At 39.7% G+C, this 11,728-nt stretch overlaps 1 long non-coding RNA gene across 1 annotated transcript in view; it reads left to right on the forward strand.

Moving 5' to 3' along the window:
* Positions 1-9,806, forward strand: part of LOC121029790 (uncharacterized) — a 588,420-nt gene extending 578,614 nt beyond the window's left edge. Inside the window, exons 5-6 of the long non-coding RNA XR_005789895.1 lie at positions 9,251-9,291; positions 9,758-9,806. This is a non-coding gene — a long non-coding RNA (uncharacterized LOC121029790). The remainder of the gene's footprint in view (positions 1-9,250; positions 9,292-9,757) is intronic.
* Positions 9,807-11,728: the final 1,922 nt, after the last annotated feature.

An 11,728-nucleotide genomic window follows, 5' to 3' on the forward strand; every position in this document is an offset into this window, starting at 1 on the left:
AGGCTCTGGGCTGATGGCTCAGAGCCTGACGCGGGGCTCGAACTCACGGACCGCGAGATCGTGACCTGGCTGAAGTCGGCCGCTTAACCGACTGTGCCACCCAGGCGCCCCAAGGAATGATTTTCTTAAGGGAAGTCATTTGAAGGACATATTTTCAGTTGAGCTGGAATGGATTTGGTTTGGAATTTTAACTGTCAAGGTTGAAGATCTCATGGGTAACAGAAGGCACCATATGTTCTGGTACTCTATTCAAAATAGGACTCCCCTCGAGCTTATTATCATGCAACAGCACTACTTCAAGGCCTAATCTAGAAAAAAGAGAAGTCCTTTCTATTGCTCTGAAGTTTCTTTCAATGTTTCCTTGATGAAACAACCCCGTTTAACCTATAATTATGGCCATTGGAATTTGAACTGTGGTAAGAAATGTAGTAAGGATTAGTAGTAGCTGAAACTGAAAAGACATAGCCTCATTCTAAGGAGGGAACTGCATTTGAGATTCATTGTTCTCACAGGCTGGACGTTTCCCCTTTCAAATACACACATCTGCACACATGTACCTACATAACCTTTCCTCGATGAAATTTCTCCTTAAAAATTGACATTTTTCAAAGGCAGACTGCACATCAGGATACATATAGGACCCACTGAGAGATAAAACATAACTCCTCTCTAACAGGGGACATTTCTTTAGGTTCTGATTCATTACTGGTTCAGTAAGTTAGGGAAAGAGACAATAAAAGGCAGAAAAAAAAATGAGCCATATTTTCACATAACAGTCAACTTCCATAGACGTTTGTGTCCTTCCTCAGGGATTTTTTTTCCTCTTTGAAACTTTTGCAGATACAGTTTTTTAACTGTGCTGTATTAGCCTCAGTGATAACCCAGTGAGGGTCAGTCTACAACTGCCTCTTGGATTACAAGAGAACAGAAGTTAGAGTTGTACTAATAGCATGCAGGGAGTTCAGTGCTTTCGGCTTTGAAGCCTATCTGTCAATTTTTCTTAAAATACACACGTACATACACTGCCTTCGGTCCTTTCGCTGCCTGATTAACGTGGCTCTGTTCCTCTAAGGCTAACACATGCTGCACTTGCCTTGTTTCTAGCAGCACAGCCCCTCTGGTGTTGCCCGAATTATACCTGGTTCTTTCCGACAAATTATTGTGATGATTAAGAAAGTTTGATGATATATCATTTTTTAGATTCCAGACCTCCTGTCAGATAATAGAGTCAGAAGTGTAGGGCTGCTGCAGTTATTCCATATCAATGCTCTGAGTTCAAATAAAGTGTCAGGATGACTAAGTACAAGGGATTTGTGGAATGCTTTAATGTTGCCTCATTTCAAATCACTTCATAAGCAGCCTGGTAATGAGCTCAATAAATTCTGTTGGAGGAGGAAAAAAAAAAAGCCCTGTATTCACTACAGAAAAAGTAGGTTGCTATTTTATAATTAGGCCTCTGGGCTGGTGGGAAGGAGTCTTATTTCCTGTTTGAAATCCACTTTGTTAGCTCTGTGATGTGGAGATGGCTAAATGAGTATGAAATATTATAATTAAGGACATCACAAGCTGTTTATCTTATCAGCAGTGTTTTTCCTTAAAGGCTGCCTCATTGACCACTTGTGTATTATAACCACTTTTTTTCTGTGCTTTGCCAGTTGTAACCAACAGAGGTTTATCTGGCACTAAGGGACAAAAAAGGAGATATGAACAGCAGCCCAGCAACCAGAAGTTACGTGAGGGACCTAAATTGCTTTATTTCGCTCTGATCGGGCATTCTTTTCATTAACTGCAATAAGCTGTTTGTTTATGAAATAAACAAGTTTATGAGAACTTGGCTAAACCTGGTGACAGTGTGCTGCCCAGGGCCAGACTGTGAGGTGCTATCTTGGGCTTCCCGCTAAGCAGCATGTTTTTGTTTTGAAGCTAACACAGAAACCCAATCCCACTTTGGAAAATGAGAACTGGTTTATTATTGATTGGGTGGAAAGCAAGTGGCCACATCTGTAATCTCCACTGTGATTTGAAAGGCTCTATATTAGGATAATCTTTTGACCTGCCAACTTTCTTGTTTTCATTCAATAGTGGGAGGGTGAGTCCTGGTCCCCTATAATAGACTGAAATGACAATTCTCACCAGGTTCTGCTGCAAAGGTCTGGACAGTAGTTATTTGCCTGATAAGCCATTTGGCTGAGCTGAAAGATCAATTCATATATTCACAACACCTTGCCCTAGTGTTGATTTCTGAAAGGTCCCATTCTCAAAAAACATAGTAAAACTCTAAGGTGTTCCTAAGGATAGACTCAGTATACCTGGACATTCAGCATTGGTTGGCCCTTGATGAAATGATGGACAAGGTTTTGGGTGACAAGTTTTCCTTCTGAATTTCATCCGCATACCTGCCTTGACCCTAAAATCTGAAAGTCCCTTCCATATTCATGTTGTCTCTACAAATTCTCCATCAAAATCCTTTAAAGAAAGTATATAACAAAGAAGTTTACAAAGAAGTGGCAACTTAGTCACATTAGAAGTATTAAGACTGTCTGATACGGTTTTATATGATGCCCAAGGCCACTGATTATCATTATGCTCTTTGTGAACTGCCCCCAAACATCAAGCCAAGGGGTGAATGGAGAATGAAATATGGCATCACTCAATTTACCCATCCCTGCATCTTGGATAGGTTTGGATTATCCTGGAGGAATGGGTGACTTTCTATAATTCATGACCCACAGAAGGTACCTGTGGCTAATGTGTCCAAAATTGCCTCATATATTGGACAGGGGCCCCATATTATTTCTCCCAAAGAAAAAAAGAAATGAATGTGTCATTATAGCCTTTTTGTTGTCTTAGACATTATTTGAATACTAGGGGTCCTGAAATAACCTCATGTAGACAGAAGCTGGCTTTTCCTATACACGCAATTATTAAACAAACATTTGCATTGATTGTATGAAATGCCAACATTGAACTGCAGCCATGATCTAGAATGGGGGTTGACATTTTTGTAAAGTGTCAGACATTAAACGTTTTAGGATTTGTAGGCCACAAGGTGCCTATCATGACTGCAACTCTGCTGTCATAGCAGCAAAGCAACCATAGACAAATGTAAATGAATGAGTATGGCTTTGTTCCAATAAAACTTTATTTATGGATGCTGAAGTTTAAATGTCATGTAATTGTCATATGTCACCATTTAAAAATGTAAAAACCATTCTTAGGTTGAGGGCCATACAAAAATAGAATGTGTGGGCTGGATTTGGCCTGGGGCCAGTAGTTAGATGATCTCTATATCCCTATTGCAGAATAGATTTCAAGTAGGAATCTTCCTAACCTGGGGGCTGGGCTGGGGTGGGGCCAGGCTCCCTCTGCACGAGCATTTTAACCCCATTGACACACTGCTAGACACTGTTGGATGGTCAGAAAAGAGCATGACAAAAAGATGGCATTTCTAAAAGCCTTAATCTTGTAAATTTTAAACGCATTGAGTTGTTTTTAGCTAATAAAGCACATCAAATACCATTGAAAGGCAAGAGGGGGTAACCACGAATTGAGATCTACTCATTCGGAAGTCATACTAAGTGCAACACAACTGCTGAGTTTTGTTTGGTATCAGCAGAATCCTTTCACTCGTTTATTCACTAATTGGTTCAGCTATTCAGTGCCTACTGTGTGGAGGGTCCATGAGGATCCTTAAAATGGGGGAAGGTGCCAATCATGGGGGGTGTGGATGAAATCTTGAAAATTCCCAGAAGGAAAGCATTCCAGAGTCAGAGTGGAGCAGCTGGAGAAGGTTGGCCAACGGCCGCCAGCAGATGACCTGGCTTCTGGGTTTGCCCTGTGAACAAGTATGGCATGCACCTTAGGAGAGGAAGAGGCGGAGCCCTGAGTGACAGCAGAATGTAAACAGCAACTCAAAGCCACCCACCAACGCATAGCTTTCAAGGGTGCACATGGGGCTTTCAGCCACAGAAACAGATCTCAGCAGCTTCATCTTCTAGGAAGAAGGACAGTTATGCTTTGCATGCATATTTGGCGATGAGCATAGACTCAAATCTTATCCTGCTCCTCCTGAGATTTTTATATTTTTAACAAATACCTCTTTCCATCTGTAGTTGATTCATTGCTTTTTCCGCTATGCTTGATGTATTCATTATTTCCAGGACAGCTACTCTGAAGTAACACCCTATCAACACCCCCGCACCATCATTACCACCACCTCATACACAGATAGAATTCCTTGAAAGAGAAATCATAATTGCATCTTGGTTTTTCAATGGCAACATTAATTGAACTGCAAAAGATAAGAATTAATGTGGCTTATTACAGTCATCCGGAATCTGGCACTCCCAGCTGAAATGAAATGCTTCTGGAAGTAAAAAAAAAAAAAAAAAAAAAAAAAAATGATTCTGGCTCCAAAGTGCCAAAACATCTGGATGAAACCTGAAACATGAAAAATGAAGTCAGTTTCCCAATATTCTGTCTTCTAAGTGACAAGCATGTTATATGTACTGATTTAGCTGCCTTAAAACTTACATGAAAAGCTATCTAGAATTAAGGTAGTGACATAAATGTATTAACTCTAACATTGGTGGAGGTCTTCATATTTCCAAGATTTTTCACATGCCGTGTTTTACTAAAATTTCATAACTATGCAGCATAGTATTAACATCAATTCCATTGTATAGGTGTGGTGGCTGAGGGTGAAGGTGTGAGGGGACCTGCTCCAGTTCAGGTGGCAGTAAGTCTAGGCAGGGACTGAGATTTCAGTGCATCTAAATCAGACATGCTTCTGGTTGTACAAAATTGCACTAAGCTCCCTACGTGAGTGTGGTTAGAGAAACTAAGCAGTATAAGTCAGAGTCTTTGATGGGGTGCTGTTATTTGCAGAGCCTTTTGTTGAGAACCTCACCTCAGTAGCCCACGATGTCTCTGTTGCCCTTGCCCCCAAAATGTGAAAAACTGGACCAATATTTTGTACTTGCTGCCTTATGCTTCTCTTTCCCAAGAGCTTAAATGACGTGCATGTGGTTTAAAGTTTCTGAATATCAAAATGTTTAGCAAAGCCAATGTCTTCTATCGTATTAGGCAGACCTACCCTTTGCATTTGATGTAATAATTTATCATTATGGGCAGATGTATAATTATTATCATCCCTAATGAGACAAAGATGCAAATTTCATGTTTGATGTTAATCTGCCAAATAATTTAACGTTAGTTCAGTTTAAAAAATGGCATGGATCATACATCTGCTTAGTGGTCTGTGAGGGAAACCAAAGTGAATCTGATTGCAGCCCTGGCAGGATGGGCTACCCTATAGCCTCGTGGAAGAATGTTTATTTTTGAAAAAGGGAAAACGTGTTCATGAGAATGTGGTGATGCTTAACTGCTTTCCAAACTTAGAATATTTACATAGAGAAAAGTCTCCAAACATTAAGGCAACTGTTTCATAAGCCAGAGAAATATTGCAGAGAGAGAAGGGGACAGAGGAGCCAAAGTGGGTTCTCCACTGACAAGCTGAAAGCAGTGAGTCCAGTGTGGGACTCAAACTCACAAACTGTGAGATCGTGGCCTGAGCTCAAGTTGGACACTCAACTGACTGAGCCACCCAGGTGCCTCTATGTACCTTCTTGTATCTCTGCTGATACATGTTAATATCCTGCAGGCTCTCTTCTGTCCCCTTTACAGGCTTAGACAAAGAAGATAAAAATCTTAATTAAAACAAAAGTGTCAAATCATATCCAGGAAAAATGCAATGTAGGTTCCCCCCACCCCCAATCTTCTGTTCCATTCCCACATCCTGAATTCCACTTTCTCCACTGAGAAGCCCAAAGACTCGTGGCTGGTAAAGATATGAAATTAGATGACCTACATTCCTGTGAAAGTGGAGATAATTTCTGAAGCAAGTTGAGGTTTTGTGTGTTAAGTCATCAATTCACTCAACAAACATCTATTAGACATAGTAGCTGTGCTAAGAGCAGGTGAGTCTATCCACCCCACGTACCACCCCTAAACTAAACAAGCAAATTGCAGCCCGGATGGCTATGTTAAACAATGGAGATATGTTAAACAACTAAGATAGAGTATGATGAGAGATGTGCTCGGCATTATTAAACAATATGGGAGGCAAATCTAACCCAGACAAAGGAGAGTAGGGAGAAGGAGGGAAAGGCATATACTATTAATGAGGACCTTCTAACTGCTTGTCTTCCGTCGCTCTGGGGCTTCCCAGTGGGGGGCTCAAGTGCTGTTTCTCTTCTGCCCTGCCTTCTGCTGTCTGTGGTGCCCTCTGGTCCTACGAGCAGAGCAGCAAAGCCCCTGAACTGTCACTGCCCAAGTCGGTAGAAGGAGCTGTCACTTTGGCCATGTCTCCTATACTAGTGCTTTTACTTCAGGGACAGACAGAAGCCACCATCTCTGGTCTAGCAACTCACTGATACTGATCCAGCACAGGCCTGGGCACTGAATAAAGACTGCTGAATTAAACCAATTGCTGTTCCTGAGTTCCTATCATTCTATTCCATGCTTAAACCTGGCTGCAACATTGACCTTGAATGAGGACTCCCACCCCTGCTCACACTGTGGTCTGTTGCCCATGCCACCATCAGAGAAGCTGCGTGTTGGTAGTTCTCCTCAAGGAAAACTGCCCTCCAACTTTTCCAGTTAGCTGTTTTCTCTTTGGAATCTAATGGGGTCTCGCCAGTGGGATCTCCCCCTCCTTGTAGTCAGGAGAAAAACCAAGCAAGGAAAGCCTCCCTTCTGATTGTGAAGCATTGTCTTTGTACACAATTTGTGTGGTTTGATGCTCCCTTTCCAAAGATGAATTCATTCTCAACACTGTGTCTTAGTCTTTCCTACAAATAAAACTAACAGCTTTGTGAGCTAGTCCTCCACATCTGCACAGACACATGGGAATCTTCCAGAGAACACACTTTAGAATCAAGGTGTAAGGGGGGGGGGGGGGCGGACGGAGAAGAAAAAGAAAAAGTGCAGCACCATGGGGTACAAAACATTGACATGGGGAACAGAGGGTCATCCCTACCTAACTTAACCCTCACACACCTAACATTCCAGCTTCCCTGACTCAGCTTCCAGACAACTCTTTGCCCAAAGGGAATGGATACTCAGGGGAATGTCTGGAGGACACCCAAAGGCTGTGGGTCTTTTTGCCCCTTGGGTCACTGTAAAAACTGATGTGAGGCTGCCCTTAACCATATGAACAACAACAAAAAAAGGGCACATGAGATCTGGCAAACTGTGCACCCTTCAGGGTGATAAGAAAGAACAAATATGGCTGGATATGGGGATTTTTCCTCAGGAGGTTTAACTTTTTTGCTAGTGTGACATTTAGAAAATACCAATATTTATGAATAATTTTTAATTTGGTGCTGAAAGATGGCTTGTAATTAAATATCAATGATTGCCTTTTAATAGAATATTTATTGATATATTTTTGTTCCCAATGGTTTCTGTTTCTAAATATCTAGAACCCCTGGCTTGGGTGACTCCTCTCATTTTAGAACTTATCCCTTTTAGGTTCCTCTGGAACACACAGTTTAGATGCATGATAGGTATTTGTCAAATTATATTGAATAAAATTTGGAATGATATCTGTTAACAGCTGAAACCCTTGGACATTTAAGGAACAGATCATAGTATCTCAGGGATATTTTAGCTGCCAAGTAGGAACATCCAGCTTGCACACAGTTGCTGTCTTTTTATTATTTCTCATTTTGTTGCTTTCTGTATGTTGTTGGCTACCTTATTAGTACCTCCTATTGGGAAATATTTTTCTTTAGCATAGTATCTTAATAACCATCGAGGTGGCTTACTCAGGGTTTCCTAATGCTCATCATGACCAGGAATTGTAATGTGGTAAATATCATGTGGGCAAAGTGACTGCATTTAAAAAAATATATCACTAGCTGAATTTCTTTTACCTGTTATTTAGACACATGGATGATATATATAGTCCGTCTCCATTGAGAAATATGATTTCTGATAGATGGGAAAATCTTTTCTTATGGATTATAACTTGGCATAAGAAAATAAGACCCTTTAAAGAAATCCATACCTAAATTTGGAAGGCAGAGTTTCAAAATATTAAGACCATCAGTCAGTTTTCAGTAGTTCCTTGATGATGAAGTTCATTAGCCTGGATATATGGGTGAACGTCATCATAACGAAATTAATATTGTCTAAAACAATTATTGTTTCTTAGCAGCTTCTCTTTCAATTTGTTCACCTAAGTGAATATCTCACTGTTAAGGAAGCAAATCCACAGTTTCCATCTGTTTGGGCAGTGTGCAGCATTACAGACTATATATTTTAGATTCTCTATTTTTTTTTTTTTAATTTTTTTTTCAGTGTTTATTTTTGGGACAGAGAGAGACAGAGCATGAACGGGGGAGGGGCAGAGAGAGAGGGAGACACAGCATCGGAAACAGGCTCCAGGCTCTGAGCCATCAGCCCAGAGCCCGACGCGGGGCTGGAACTCACGGACCGCGAGATCGTGACCTGGCTGAAGTCGGACGCTTAACCGACTGCGCCACCCAGGCGCCCCTAGATTCTCTATTTTTGATTCTTTATTTACAATATGATTTTTATTTATGCAACCCTTATTTGAAAAATGTATAGTTATATTTATTTATTTTATCACCTTCATCTCACCCTTTGCACCCTTAAAAGCCTCAAAGCAGTTACAGCAATGCATACGATGTTATGTGATTCATACTTCATCACTTGGCAAAGCCATTAAGAATCTGCCAAATTAATTCAATGCTGATGAATTTTGGACAGATAGTAAATGCTTTTTATATTTGGGAACTTCTGCCATTCATAATTTTGAGCTTTTAGGTCACTATGCCATTTTTTCCCACTAAGATAAGAAATCATCGTGGCAGGTAAGAGTTTGCAAATGGCTGATTATAGTCACTTCCTGATGATACTTGGGGGAGTCATTGCTGATTATCTTCTGCAAATCTTGCTTTCAAATTCTGTTGACATTCAAACAGAATAGGCTATAAAGTCATTTGTGGTTATTACTCAATACCTTTTGTCTAATTTCCCTTCCCCATGTAGCCTATCACCCAGCAGGAGATCTTTTATGCCAAAACACTTAATTACTTCCCCCAAATCAGTGAAGGTTAAAAACAAAACAAAAGAAAAACAAAACCAACAGAAGAAAACAAACATAGCATATTTATAGCCTTTCACCCTGATTCATGATTTGTTTTTATCTGTTTGACTTTAGGCTACTTGCAGAACAGAAAGGAAGCTGCAGCTGTTTTGAAGGTACAGCAAAAATTTCAGATATTACCTCCTGTTCTGTTCTTAGGGCCCCACCATATTGGGGAGGGGGTGGTTCATAAGACCATGATTTGGGGAAGAGAGATACTGTGCTTATCACATGTGCTACACAACCTTGATGTGTCTGAAAGGTGCTTCTGTGTATGTGTGTGTATGTAAGGATATAGATTAAAAGAGAGCAAGCATTTTTGTCTGTCTGTATGCATGCATTATATGTAAATGTATATGCATATGTGAAAATAAATAGAATATAAATAAATAAAATAATTCAATTAAATCTGTGCCCTCTGTGTACAAATGATGAAGACCTACATCCTATATTCCTATCCGCTATTGGAAGCTTGGGTTTTGGTAGGTCTAAAGCAGATAAAGCCCACGGGATAAATGTAAATCTTTATTCTCCAATATCAGAATATTTTTCCTCAAATGGATTCTGTTTTTTTCCTTGCAGCTGTGGAGCTTTTCTGGATAAAGTTCAGGGACAACCTCATGACTAAAAGGTAAGACTTTTATTTTTAAATGAATATTGCACCACCAGGCCCACCCATTAACAAAACCAAACTGTTTTGTGTTTCTCTTCTTTGCGATATACATCAGGAATTCATATGAATATTTCTATGAAAAGGGGAAGTTCCCCCCTTCTTTGTCAAGGCTTTTGCTTATAGAATACATTGTTGGTTTGGATGCTGTTATTGCTGTGGACCTCCCCGCCCCCTGTTTTTAGAAACACCATGCAACCCTCAGAAGGCAATACTTTAAGTGTGTTTCTACTTCACCTGTTAGAAGATCTAATGTATTTCATCATTAGACTCCTGTGGAAATATACAATGAAAGTAGGGGATCTGGTTAGTGCTGGAGGCAAAGTACTACTAACTCATCCCAAAAGATTGCTTTTTGATTAAGGGGCTCTTGCTGTAAGGTGCTCAGTCTTTCTTGCAGCTGATATGAACTGCTATTCTTGGCTATATAACCTAAGTTGAACATTTGATTTTTTTTTTAAAGAAACAGCAATTATATTAAGGGGTCCTCATGTGAGATATAATTCCTTGAAAATTTCAAATAGAATTCAATAAGCAGACTCAACATCATACCATAGAGTTAGGCAGAAATTTGTAGAGAGAGAGGGTGGTGGGGAAAGATAGGGGTAATTCTGCCCAAAATATTTCATGGGTGAATGGGACCGTGTCAAATTCAATTCAGACTAGAAATCTTTCCTGCTGTAGGAAAATGAAGGGTAGTCAAATGAATAGCTGAGCTTAGAAAAACAGATAACTTTTTTCTTCCCTTTCACATAACCTGAAGAGTTAAAGGTTTTTTATTATTTTTTTTTTTTTTTAGGAGAAGAAGGAAGTAAAAGGGAGTAGGGGTAAACCCAGGGCGACTATATAATTTATTGTCCAAACTGGGACACTTTTAGAGTTAAAGGTACTCTATTAATAATTACACTGGATAAAAGGTTGAAATCGGGACTCTTGCAGGCAAACAGAGATGTTTGGTGACTCCTGGGAAGTACAATTAATAGGGCTTTATGTCCCTGGTCTTGTAGCCTTGCTGTGACCATGAGCTCACAGTAGAAACATTATTTCTATTGATGGCTTTTTTCCCCTAAGGTTTCTGATCATAAACTGTCTGTGGTGTAGGCAATCTCAATTACACTTTGTGGAGGGTAGGTTTTCTGTTCTTGACATTCTGTTATTAGATTAACAAGCATGTTATTGTTTCTTTTGTATATGGGCTTCTCCTATTTGGTACAATTGGAATGTGAAAAAAAGAAAAAGGATTTGATAGCATAGTTAAAGAAGAACATCAAAGCCCGCTGTTTGAATTATCTTGAACTGTTAGATATCTTTTGTTCTTCAGACCCCATCTATCTATGAATCCTGTCTCTTGTATTCCTCTAATAATACTGTTTTCTCCTTTTCCCCGAGAAAGGAAGAAAGCAGAATGAAATCTGTTGTGATTGTTTTATAAAAATCCTAGATTTCCCTCTCATAGTAGGGCTTTTTAAAGAATGAAATGCATGATGAGTACATAACCTTGGCTTAACATGATAGCCTTTGATGCTTCTCAGACAAAGTTTGAAACTGAAGGGATCAATTTTAAGCAAGAGCAATTATGTACTAACATTCCGAAAATGTACTTTGTTTCGTTCCATTCATCAGCTATCAGCTCTAAGAGCTTTGGATGGCAGCTTTCGCCTTGCATTTGTTAAAAATAAGATTGCCGTGTAAATGACAAGAAAGTTTACTTGAGGAAAGGAAACTAGAAGTCAAACCAAGTTTGCTGATTTTAAAATACTGTATAGTCAGATTTCTTGCAGGCATTTTAGACATATTGTGTTTGTCACAGAACAAGCAGACCAGCCAATAAACCAAAGCAATTAGTCATGTCCACCAATTATTAAGAGCTCGTAAAATGCCAG

This window comes from Herpailurus yagouaroundi, unplaced genomic scaffold (assembly GCF_014898765.1).
Source record: "Herpailurus yagouaroundi ecotype Mexico unplaced genomic scaffold, PumYag 139, whole genome shotgun sequence".
NCBI classification, from domain to species: Eukaryota; Metazoa; Chordata; class Mammalia; order Carnivora; family Felidae; genus Herpailurus; species Herpailurus yagouaroundi.